The sequence below is a fragment of the Nerophis lumbriciformis genome, linkage group LG30, assembly GCF_033978685.3.
Source record: "Nerophis lumbriciformis linkage group LG30, RoL_Nlum_v2.1, whole genome shotgun sequence".
Lineage (NCBI taxonomy): Eukaryota > Metazoa > Chordata > Actinopteri > Syngnathiformes > Syngnathidae > Nerophis > Nerophis lumbriciformis.
Window position 1 is genome coordinate 11,040,879 of NC_084577.2, and position 12,934 is coordinate 11,053,812.

A 12,934-nucleotide genomic window follows, 5' to 3' on the forward strand; every position below is an offset into this window, starting at 1 on the left:
AACCTCATTTTTGTATTTGTAAACCTTACCAAAACAACTGATTTTAGTAAAACTCACACAGATTCAATATTACAGGCATTTTTAGACATTTTGCTTATTTGGTGTAGGAATTATGATGGAATACATTGTTTTTGCTTATTTCGCATTATCTCAGGATTTTAAGAACTTTACTGTCATATAGAGGAAACCAAATACTTTTTGTGTTTGCAAGCCTTAAAAAAGCATATGTTTCGAGTAAAACTCACAAGAATGCCTTATTTCAGGCATTATTAGCCATTTTTTATGTGTGGTTTAGGCATACTTGCCAATACTCCTGGATTTTCCAGGAGACTCCCGAAATTCAGCGCATCTCACGAAAACCTCCCGGGACAAATTTTCTCCCGAAAATCTCCCGAAATTCAGGCTGATCTGAGTGAGGACAGCCTGTATTCGTATTCACGTCTGCTTTCCCACGATATAAACAGCATGCCTGCCCAATCACGTTATAACTGTAGAATGATCGAGGGCGAGTTCTTGGTTTCTTATGTGGGTTTATTGTTAGGTAGTTTCATTAACGTCCTCCCAGCGCGGTAACAACACAAAACAACAGCAGTCACGTTTTCGTCTACCGTAAAGCAGTTTGTCTGCCGTAAACAGCAATGTTGTGACACTCTTTAAACAGGGCAATACTGCCATCTACTGTACATGCATATGTGACAATAACATCCAGGGCTTTTAGAGAATGCAGTGCACAACTGCGCACACAACAAGGAGACAAAGCAGAAGAACGCGGAAGATACAGCCATGGCGACGCCGACGACGAGTAAGATGAAGAAACACGCTTATAAGTTCCAAGCCGCAGCTGCGATTGGACCTGGATAGCCTCCGGGAAGAAGTAGTGGAATACCAAGTGCTTGGCAGTGAAGATCTTCCTCAGGAAGCAAAGATTGACCGGTTTTTGGCCATGCTCGGGAGGGATGGAAAATTCCAGACTCTCGTGCATTTGATGAAAGCACTTTTGTGCGTGCCACACAGCAATGCATCATCAGAGAGGGTGTTCAGCATGGTTATAAAAATAGTGACAGAGAATAGAACAAGGATGGACAATTCAACCCTTAACTCAACAATGAGTAGATGAGTGTTATGTGTGTGTATATGTGTAAATAAATGAAAACTGAAATTCAAGTATTTATTTTATATATATATATAAATATATATATATATGTCTTATATCTCCTGATGATTGAGGGAACCCCTCATGAAACAGGCCTGTAGAGATGAAGTAGTCTTGTGATTTTTTTCCCCACACATACATATATATATATATATATATAGCTAGAATTCACTGAAAGTCTAGTTTTTTTTATATATGTGTGTATATATATATATATATATATATATATATATATATATATATATATATATATATATATATATATATACTGAAATCGGAGGTCTCAATGTTGGCAAGTATGAGTTTAGGAGTTATGTTTAAATAACTGTCATAGTGAGTGTGGCAGTTACACTGTCATATTGAGTAAAAAAAACTAACTTGTTTCTTTGCAAACCTCACAAAAGAAAACGTTTCTAATAAAAATCACAAAGATACATTTCTTCACGCATTATTAGACATTTTTCATGTGTGGTTTAGGAATTATGTTTAAATAACTGTCATATTGAGTGTGGCAGTTATACTGTCATTATGTGTAAAACCTAATTTTGTATTTGCAAACCTTATAAAAACAACTGATTCTAGTAAAACATAGATTCAATTTTACAGGCATTTTTAGACATTTTACATGTTTGGTTTAGGAGTTGTGTTTGAATAAATTTTTTATTTTTTATTCTCATTGTTGCTTTTTATTTTTATTCTATTGTAATATGTTTCTATTTTGTTTCAATTTATACCCCCATTATTTACTTTTCACTTTTTACAATTTTTTACACTACTGCTGGAATTTAAATTTTCCTGAGGGAACTCTCCTGAAGGAATCAATCAAGTACTATCTATGTATCTATCTATTTATGTCTCCTGGCTGGCCTGTAAATGCCTCGGGATCCCCCGAGAAGAGCTGGACAAAGTGATAATGATAATGATAATGGGTTGTACTTGTATAGCGCTTTTCTACCTTCAAGGTACTCAAAGCGCTTTGACACTACTTCCACATTTACCCACATTCACACACTGATGGAGGGAGCTGCCATGCAAGGCGCTACCAGCACCCATCAAGAGCAAGGGTGAAGTGTCTTGCTCAGGACACAACGGACATGACGAGGTTGGTACTAGGTGGGGATTGAACCAGGGACCCTCGGGTCGCGCACGGCCACTCTTCCACTGCGCCACGCCGTCCCTTGTGGCTGGGGAGAGGAAAGTCTGGGCTTCTCTGCTTAGGCTGCTGCCCCCGCAACCTGACCTCGGATAAGCAGGAAGAAAATGGATGGATTTAGTATGACAGTTATACTGTCATATTAAGTAAAAAAATAACTTGGGTATTTGCAAACATTACAAAATATATTTTTTCTAGTAAAACTCACAAAGATACATAACTCAAGGCATTATTAGCCATTTTGCATGTGTGGTTTAGGACTTATGTTTAAATAATCGTCAGATTGAGTGTGACAGTATACTGTCATAGTGAGTAAAACCCATATTTTGTAATTGCAAACCTTATGAAAACAAATGATTCTACTAAAACTCACATGGATACAATATTACGGGCAGGCCCGGCCCTAACCAATCTGGCGCCCTAGGCAAGATTTTAGGTGGCGCCCCCCCACATCGGCAGTGAAGTGTATATACTCACAAGAAACCGAATAGCTTTGTCTTTGACCTTTTTTTTTAACTTACAACCAGAGGTGGGTAGTAACGCGCTACATTTACTCCGTTACATCTACTTGAGTAAATTTTGGGATAAATTGTACTTCTAAGAGTAGTTTTAATGCAACATACTTTTACTTTTACTTAAGTATATTTATAGAGAAGGAACGCTACTTTTACTCCGCTACTTTTATCTACATTCAGCTCGCTACTCGCTACTAATTTTTATCGATCTGTTAATGCACGCTTTGTTTGTTTTGGTCTGTCAGACAGACCTTCAAAGTGCCTGCCTTACTGGTGACGTTTCACTTCGTTCCACCAATCAGATGCAGTCACTGGTGACGTTGGACCAATCAAACAGAGCCAGGTGGTCACATGACCTGACTTAAACAAGTTGAAAAACTTATTGGGGTGTTACCATTTAGTGGTCAATTGTACGGAATATTTACTGTACTGTGCAATCTAATCATAAAAGTTCCAATCAATCAATCAAAAGTGTGAAGGAAAAAATATACTTTTTTTATTTCAACCGTACATCCCGTCAAAAGCCTCAAGACTGACCGCACATGAGGACGTTCCTGTCTTCACAATAAAAATGCCGCTCCATCGCGCCTGCGCTTTCAAAACAAGAGTCTCCGAAAGCCAGCGCAAACAAGCTAGCAAGCTATGGAGTTAGACGCCAATATATTTCTTGTAAAGTGTATAAAAACGAATATGGAAGCTGGACAAACAAGGTGCCAAAAACCAACCACTTTCATGTGGTATTAGACAGAAAGGAGGAACTTTTCTTCTCCTCCATTTGAAAACGTGGACGTTATCATCACTACTGTCTGATTACAGTCAACGCAAGTCATCAGAATCAGGTAATACACCAATTTATATTCTAGTCTGCATGAAAGAAAATAATCTATATGTTAAACATGCATGTATATTCATTAAAACATCTTTAACATGTAAACAAAAGCAGCAAAATAATTACATATAAATTATATACTGTATATATCAATGTATATGTATGTATATATATATATATATATATATATATATATATATATATATATATATATGTGTGTGTGTGTGTGTGTGTATGTTACTCATCAGTTACTCAGTACTTGAGTAGTTTTTTCACAACATACTTTTTACTTTTACTCAAGTAAATATTTGGGTGACTACTCCTTACTTTTACTTGAGTAATAAATCTCTAAAGTAACAGTACTCTTACTTGAGTACAATTTCTGGCTACTCTAGCCACCTCTGCTTACAACTATACCTAATATATAAAGGGGTGGAAAAGTGACTATTACCTGCAGGGCAAACATTAGCTAACCAGAAGGCAATAACAATGTAAACAAAAACACCTGCTTAAAAGATCTAATACAAATGTCCCTGAGGAATGTAAGGTGGGAGTACTGTAATTACCTAACGTTACATTATTATTTTCCATAACAATTTAGCCCCCTCCACAATATTAACCCGACGTTAAAACAGAACTAGCTATTTATTGATTAGCAATTGCCGAATCATGTAACATTAGCTTAATGCTAAAAAGCCAGGTTACTATCACATTCTGTAACAGACAAATAATTTCATGTAGGCTAACGTTACCTACCTGCTACCTCTGTCTTTTCTCGTTTCTCCTCCTCTTCTTTTCTCTTTTTTCTTCCCTGGGCACCTGACAGTTTTGGCCGTTTTGACATCTTGTGTTGATTTTTTGATGTGGTGACGTCCAAAAAGAGTCATGATACGGGAAGGGGGGGGGGGGGGGGGGGGCGTGCGGGGGGAAGGGGGGGGGGGGGGCGTAATGTTGTAACAAATAATATTTCTATTAAATAGGCTTTAATTTGCATTTTAATTAACGTGGGATTATTTTTTGTATTTAGAAATAATAGTATCAACTTTTTTTTTTTTTTTTTTTTTCTCCAACATTTGTGGCACTGGCGTGGCGCCCCTTGATGGACGGCGCCCTTAGCATTTGCCTATACGGCCTATGCCACGGGCCGGCCCTGATTACGGGCACTTTTAGACATAATGCATGTTTGGTTTTGGAGTAATGTTTATATATTTTTCATATTTTGTATGACAGTAATACTGTCATATTGAATAAAAAAAACTAACTTGTATCTGTACAAACCTTAAAAAATATTTTTTTTCCCAGTAAAACTCACAAAGAGACATTTCTCCAGGCATTATTAGCCATTGTGCACATGTGGTTTAGGAGTTATGTTTAAATAAATGTCAAATTGAATGTGGCAGTTATACTGTTATTATGAGTAAAACCTAATTTTTGTAAATGTTAACCTTACCACAATACCTGATTCTGGTAAAACTCACATAGATTCAATATTACAGGCATTTTTAGACATTTTACATGTTTGGTTTAGAGTTGTGTTTGAATACATTTGTATTGCTTTTTTCATTAGGGCAAGTCCGACGGGCAGGAGGCCGCGGGGAAGACCCAGGACACATTGGGAAGACTATGTCTCCTGGCTGGGCTGTCGAACGCCTCGGGATCCCCCGAGATGAGCTGGACGAAGTGGTTGGGGATAGGGAAGTCCGGGCTTCTCTGCTTAGGCTGCTGCCCCTGCAACCGGACCTCGGATAAGCGGAAGAAAATGGATGGATTTAGTATGACAGTTATACTGTCATATTAAGTAAAAAAAACTAACTTACAAAATATATTTTTTCTAGTAAAACTCACAAAGATACATATCTACAGGCATTATTAGCCATTTTGCATATGTGGTTTAGGAGTTATGTTTAAATAACTGTCATATTGAATGTGGCAGTAATACTGTCATCATGACCTAATTTTTGTAATTGTAAACCTTACCAAAATACCTGATTCTGGTAAAACTCACAAATATTCAATATTACAGGCATTTTTAGACAGATTACATGTTTGGTTTTGGGGTTATGTTTATACAACTTTCATATTTAGTATAACAGTTAAACTATCATATTGAGTACAAAAAACTAAAATGTGTTTCTTTGCAAACCATAAAAAAGATCATTGTTTTAGTTAATCTAACAAAGATACATTTCTCCAAGCATTTTTAGTCATTTTGCATTTGTTGTTTAGGAGTTATGTTTAAATAACTGTCATAGTGAGTAAAACCTAATTTTTGTATTTGCAAAAACCTTACAAAAACAACTGATTCTAGTAAAACTCACATGGATGCAATATTGCAGGCATTTTTAGACATGATGCATGTTTGATTTTGGAGTTGTGTTTATATAACTTTCATATTTAGTATTACAGTAATACTGTCATATTGAGTAATAAAAACTAACTTGTGTCTTTACAAACCTTACAAAATATTTTTTTTCCTGCAAATCTCACAAAGAGACATTTCTCCAGGCATTATTAGCCATTTGGCATGTGTGGTTTAGGAGTTATGTTTAAATAACTGTCAGATTGAGTGTGACAGTATACTGTGAGTAAAACCCATATTTTGTATTTGCAAACCTTACAAAAACAACTGATTCTAGTAAAACTCACATGGATACAAAATTACAGGCATTTTTAGAGATAATGCATGTTTGGTTTTGGAGTTATGTTTATATAACTTCCATATTTAGTATGACAGTAACACTGTCATATTGAGTAAAAAAAACTAACTTGTGTCGGTACAAACATTACGAAATATTTTTTTTCCAGTAAAACTCACAAAGAGACATTTCTCCAGGCATTAATAGCCATTGTGCATTTGTGGTTTAGGAGTTATGTTTAAGTAGATGTCAAATTGAACGTGGCAGTTATGTCATTATGAGTGAAACCTAAATTTTGTAATTGTAAACCTTACCAAAATACCTGATTCTGGTAAAACTCACATAGATTCATTATTACATGCATTTTTAGACGGATTGCATGTTTGGTTTTGGAGTTTTGATTATACAACTTTCATATTTAGTATGACAGTTATACTGTATATTACCATTGAGTAAAAAAAAACCTAACTTGTGTCTTTGCAAACCTTACAAAAGATCGTTATTCTAGTAAAGACTTAGACTTAGACTTTCTTTTTATTGTCATTCAAATTTGAACTTTACAGCACAGATAAGAACGAAATGTCGTAGTGCAGGATAAAAAAGCAATAAGGTGCATATTTCGATAAATAAATATATATAAATAATATATATATATATATATATATATATATATATATATATATATATATATATATATATATACATATATATATATATAATAAATAAATATATATAAATAGATAAATAGATTACTGTGCAGATAAATATATTGCACTTTTTTCACATGCGCCCACGTTTATGGGTGTATGTTATATTGTTTATTTCATTCCAGCGAGTTAATTCATTTTGAGGGGAGTTGAGGAGATAATTTAATTATGATGCGTTCAAGAGTCTTACGGCCTGAGGGAAGAAGCTGCTACAGAAGCTGGAGGTTCTGCTTCGGAGGCTGCGGAACCTCTTTCTAGAGTCCAGCAGTGAAAACTGTCCTTGGTGGGGGTGGGAGGAGTCTTTGCAAATTTTCTGAGCCCTGGTCAGGCAGCACTTTTTGCGATCTCCTGGATAGGAGGAAGAGGAGTCCTGATGATCTTTTCCGCCGTCCTCACCACTCTCTGGAGATACTTCCAGTCTGAGGCACTGCAGGCTCCAGTCCAGACAGAGATACTGTTGGTCAGCAGGCTCGCTATAACAACGATACATCTCTCCAAGCATTATTAGCTATTTTGCATTTGTTGTTTAGGAGTTATGTTTAAATAACAGTCAAAGTAAATAAAACCTAATTTTGGTATTTGCAAACCTTACAAAAACAACTGATTCTACTAAAACTCACATAGATACAATATTATAAGCATTTTTAGACAAAATGAAATTTTGGTTTTGAAGTTATGTCTATATAACTTTCACATTTAGTAGGACAGTATACCGTCATATTGAGTAAAAAAAAAAACTTGTGTCTTTATAAACCTTACAATTTATTTTTTTCGAGTGAAACTCACAAATATACATTTATCCAGGCATTATTTACCATTTCGCATGTGTCGTTTAAATAACTGTCATATTAAGCGTGGCAGTTATACTGTCATTATTAGTAAAACCTAATTTTTGTATTTGTAAATCTTACCAAAATACCTTAATCTAGTAAAACTCACATTAATTCAATACTACAGATATTTTTAGACGGATTGCACGTTTGGTTTTGGAGTTTTGTTAATACAATTTTCATATTTAGTATGACAGTTAAACTGTCATATTGAGTAAAGAAAACTAACTTGTGTCTTTACAAACCTTACAAAAGATTTTTTTTCCAGTGAAACTCACAAGGATACATTTCTCCAGGCATTATTAACCATTTTGCATGTGTGGTTTAGGAGTTATGTTTACATAACTGTCATATTGAACATGGCAGTTATACTGTCATTATGAGTAAAACCCAATTTTTGTATTTGTAAACCTTACCAAAATACCTGATTCTGGTAAAACTCACATAGATTCAATATTACAGGCATTTTTAGACGGACTGCAAGTTTGGTTTTGGAGTTATGTTTATTTAACTTGCATATTTAGTACGACAGTTATACTGTCATATTGAGTAAAAAAAAACTATTTTGTGTCTTTACAACCCTAACAAACTATTTTTTTTCCCAGTACATTTTACAAAGATACATGTCTCCAGGCATTATTAGCCATTTTGCATGTGTGGTTTAGGAGTTATGTTTAAATAACTGTCATATTGAGTGTGGCAGTTATACTGTCATTATGAGTAAAATCTATTTTTTGTATTTGTAAACCTTACCAAAATACCTGATTCTGATAAAACTCACATAGATACAATATTACAGGATTTTTTAGACATAAAGCATATTTCCATCATATTGAGTAAAAAAAACTAACTTGTGTCTAAACAAACCTTACAAAGTTTTTTTTTTTTCAAAAAAAACACACAAATACATTTCTCCAGTTATTATTAGCCATTTTGCATCTGTGGTCTAGAATTTATGTCTAAATAACAGTCAGATTGAATGTGACAGTATACTGTCATAGTGAGTAAAACCAAAATGTAATATTTGCAAACCTTACAAAAACAACTGATTCTAGTAAAACTCACATGGGTACATAATTACAGGCATTTTTAGACATAATGCATGTTTGGTTTTGGAGTTATGTTTTTATAACTTTCATTTTTAGTATGACAGTTATGCCATCATATTGAGTAAAAAAAACTAACTTATGTCTTTATAAACCTTAAAAAATATTTTTTTCCAGTAAAACTCACAAAGATACATTTCTCCAGGCATTATTAGCCATTAATAATGTTTGGTTTAGGAGTTATGTTTAAATAACTGTCATATTGAGTGTGGCAGTTATACTGTCATTATGAGTAAAACCTATTTTTTGTATTTGTAAACCTTACCAAAATACCTGATTCTGATAAAACTCACATAGATACAATATTGCAGGATTTAGACATAAAGAATATTTCCATCATAATGAGTAAAAAAAACTAACTTGTGTCTATACAAACCTTACAAAATATATTTTTTCCAGTAAAACTCACAAAGATACCTTTCTCCAGGCATTATTAGCCATTTAGCATATTTTGTTTAGGAGTTATGTTATAATAACTGTCATTTTGAATGTGGCAGTTATACTGTCATTATGAGTAAAACCTATTTTTTGTATTTGTAAACCTTACCAAAATACCTGTTTCTAGTGAAACTCACATGGATTCAAAATTCAAGCATTTTTAAACATAAGGCATGTTTGGTTTTGGAGTTATGTTTATATAACTTTCATATTTAGTATGACAGTTATACCATCATATTGAGTAAAAAAAAAACTAACTTGTGTCTTTACAAACATTACAAATTATTGTTTTCCAGTAAAACTCACAAAGATACATTTCTCCAGGCATTATTAGCCATTAATAATGTTTGGTTTAGGAGTTATGTTTAAATAACTGTCATATTGAGTGTGGCAGTGATACTGTCATTATGAGTAAAACCTAATTTTTGTATTTGTAAACCTTACCAAAATACTTGATTCTAGTAAAATTCACACAAATTCAATATTACAGGCATTTTTAAACGGATTGCATGTTTGGTTTTGGAGTTATGTGTATATAACTTTCATAACTAGTATGACAGTTATACAAATAAAAACAAAACTAACTTGTGTCTTTATAAACCTTACAAAAAATTTTTTTCCAGTAAAACCCACACAAATACATTTCTCCAGGCATTATTAACCAATTTGCATGTGATTCAGGAGTCATGTTTAAATAACAGTCATATTGAGAGTGACAGTATACTGTCATCGTGAGTAAAAACAACATTTTGTATTTGCAAACCTTACAAAAATAACTGATTTTAGTAAAACTCACATGAATACAATATTACAGGCATTTTTAGACATAATGCATGTTTGGTTTTGGAGTATGACAGTTATACCATCATATTGAGTAAAACAAATTAACTTGTGTCTTTACAAACCTACAAATTATTTGTTTCCAGTAAAACACACAAATATACAATTGTCCAGGCATTATTATCCTTTGAGCATGTTTGGTTTAGGAGTTATGTTTAAATAACTGTCACATTGAGTGTGGCAGTGATACTGACATTATGAGTAAAACCTAATTTTTGTATTTGTAAACCTTTCCAAAATACTTGATTTTAGTAAAACTCACACAATTTCAATATTACAGGCATTTTTAGACGGATTGCATGTTTGGTTTTGGAGTTATGTTTATATAAATTTCATATTTAGTATGACAATTATACCATCATATTAAATAAAAAAACATCTTGTGTCTTTGCAAACCTTACAAAAGATACTTATTCTAGTAAAACTAACAAAGATATAAGTCTCCAGGCATTATTAGACATTTTTCATGTTTTGTGTAGGAATTAATACATTTTTATTGCTTATTTCGCATTATCTCGGGATTTTAAGAATATTACTGTCATATTGAGTCAAAAACTACATTTTGTGTTTGCAAGCCTTAAAAAAAGCATATGTTTCGAGTAAAACTCACACAGATGCATTGTTTTAGGCTTTTTTAGCCTTTTTGCATGTGTGGTTAGGAAATGATGCTTAAATAACTGTCAAAATGAATGTAGTAGTTTTATTGTCATATTGAGTAAAACTTAATTTATGTATTTGTAAACCTAACCAAATTACCTGATTCTGGTAAAACTCACATAGATACAAAATTACAGGCATTATTAGACATTTTGCATGATTGGTGTAGGAATTATGTTAAAAAACATTTTTATTGCTTTTTTTGCATCATCTCAGGATTTTAAGAATATTACTGTCATATTGAGTAAAAAACTACTTTTAGTGTTTGCAAGCCTTAAAATACCATATGTTTCGAGTAACACTCACAAGGACGCTTTGTTTTAGGTCTTATTAGCCTTTTTTGCATGTATGGTTAGGAAGTTATGTTTCAATAACTGTCAAATTGAATGTAGCAGTTATACTGTCATTATGAGAAAAACTTAATTTTTGTATTTGTAAACTTAACCAAATTACCTGATTCTGGTAAAACTCACATAGATACAAACTTACAGGCATTTTTAGATTTAATGCATCTTTACTTTTGGAGTTATGTTTATATAACTTTCATATTTGGTATGACAGTTATACTGTCATATTGAATTAAAAAAACTAATTTGCGTCTTTGCAAAACTTACAAAAGATTCTTTTTCTAGTAAAACTAACAAAGATACATGTCTCCAGGCATTATTAGACATTTTGCATGTTTGGTGTAGGAATTATGTTGAAAAACATTTGTATTGCTTTTTTCGCATTATCTCAGGATTTTAAGAACATTACTGTCATATTGAGGAAAAAACTACTTTTTGGGTTGGCAAGCCTTAAAATAGCATAGGTTTCGAGTAAAACTCACAAGGATGCATTGTTTAGGCGTTATTGGCCTATTTGCATGTGTTATTATGAAGATATGTTTAAATAACTGTCAAATTGAATTTAGCAGATATACTGTCATTATGACAAAAACCCAATTTTTGTATTTGTAAACCTTTCCAAATTACCTGATTCTGGTTAAACTCACATAGATACAATATTACAGGCATTTTTAGACATAATGCATGTTCAGTTTTGGAGTTATGTTTATATAACTTTCATATTTGGTGTGACAGTTATACTGTAATATTGAATTAAAAAAACTAACTTGCGTCTTTGCAAAACTTACAAAATATTCTTTTTCAAGTAAAACTAACAAGGATACATGTCTCCAGGCTTTATTAGACATTTTGCATCTTTTGTGTAGGAATTATGTTGAAAAACATTTTTATTGCTTTTTTCGCATTATCTCAGGATTTAAAGAACATTACTGTCATATTGAGTACAAAAAATACTTTTTGTATTTGCAAGCCTTAAGAAAGCATATGTTTCAAGGAAAACTCCCAAGGATCCATTATTTCAAACATTATTAGCCATTTTGCATGAGTAGTTTAGGAGTTATGATTAAAAAACTGTCATATTGAGTGTGACAGTTTACTTTCATAAAGAGTAAAACCTAATTTTTGTTTTTGCAAACTTTACTAAAACAACTGATTCTAGTAAAACTCACATGGATTCAATAATACAGGCATTTTTACACATTTTGCATGTTTAGTTTAGAAATTATGATTGAATACATTTTTATGGCTTTTTTCGCATTATCTCAGGATTTTAAGAACATTACTGTCATATTGAGTAAAAAAAATACTTTTTGTGTTTGCAAGCCTTAAGAAAGCATATGTTTCGAGAAAAACTCCCAAGAATCCATTATTTCAAACATTATTAGCCATTTTGCATGAGTGGTTTAGGAGTTATGATTAAAAACTTGTCATATTGAGTGTGACAGTTTACTTTCATAAAGAGTAAAACCTAATTTTTGCTTTTGCAAACCTTACTAAAACAACTGATTCTAGTGAAACTCACATGGATTTAATATTACTGGCATTTTTAGACATTTTGCATGTTTATTTGAGAAATTATGATTGAATACATTTTTATGGCTTTTTTCGCATTATCTCAGAATTTTAAGAACATTACTGTCATATTGAGTACAAAAAATACTTTTTGTGTTTGCAAGCCTTAAGAAAGCATATGTTTCAAGGAAAACTCCCAAGGATCCATTAT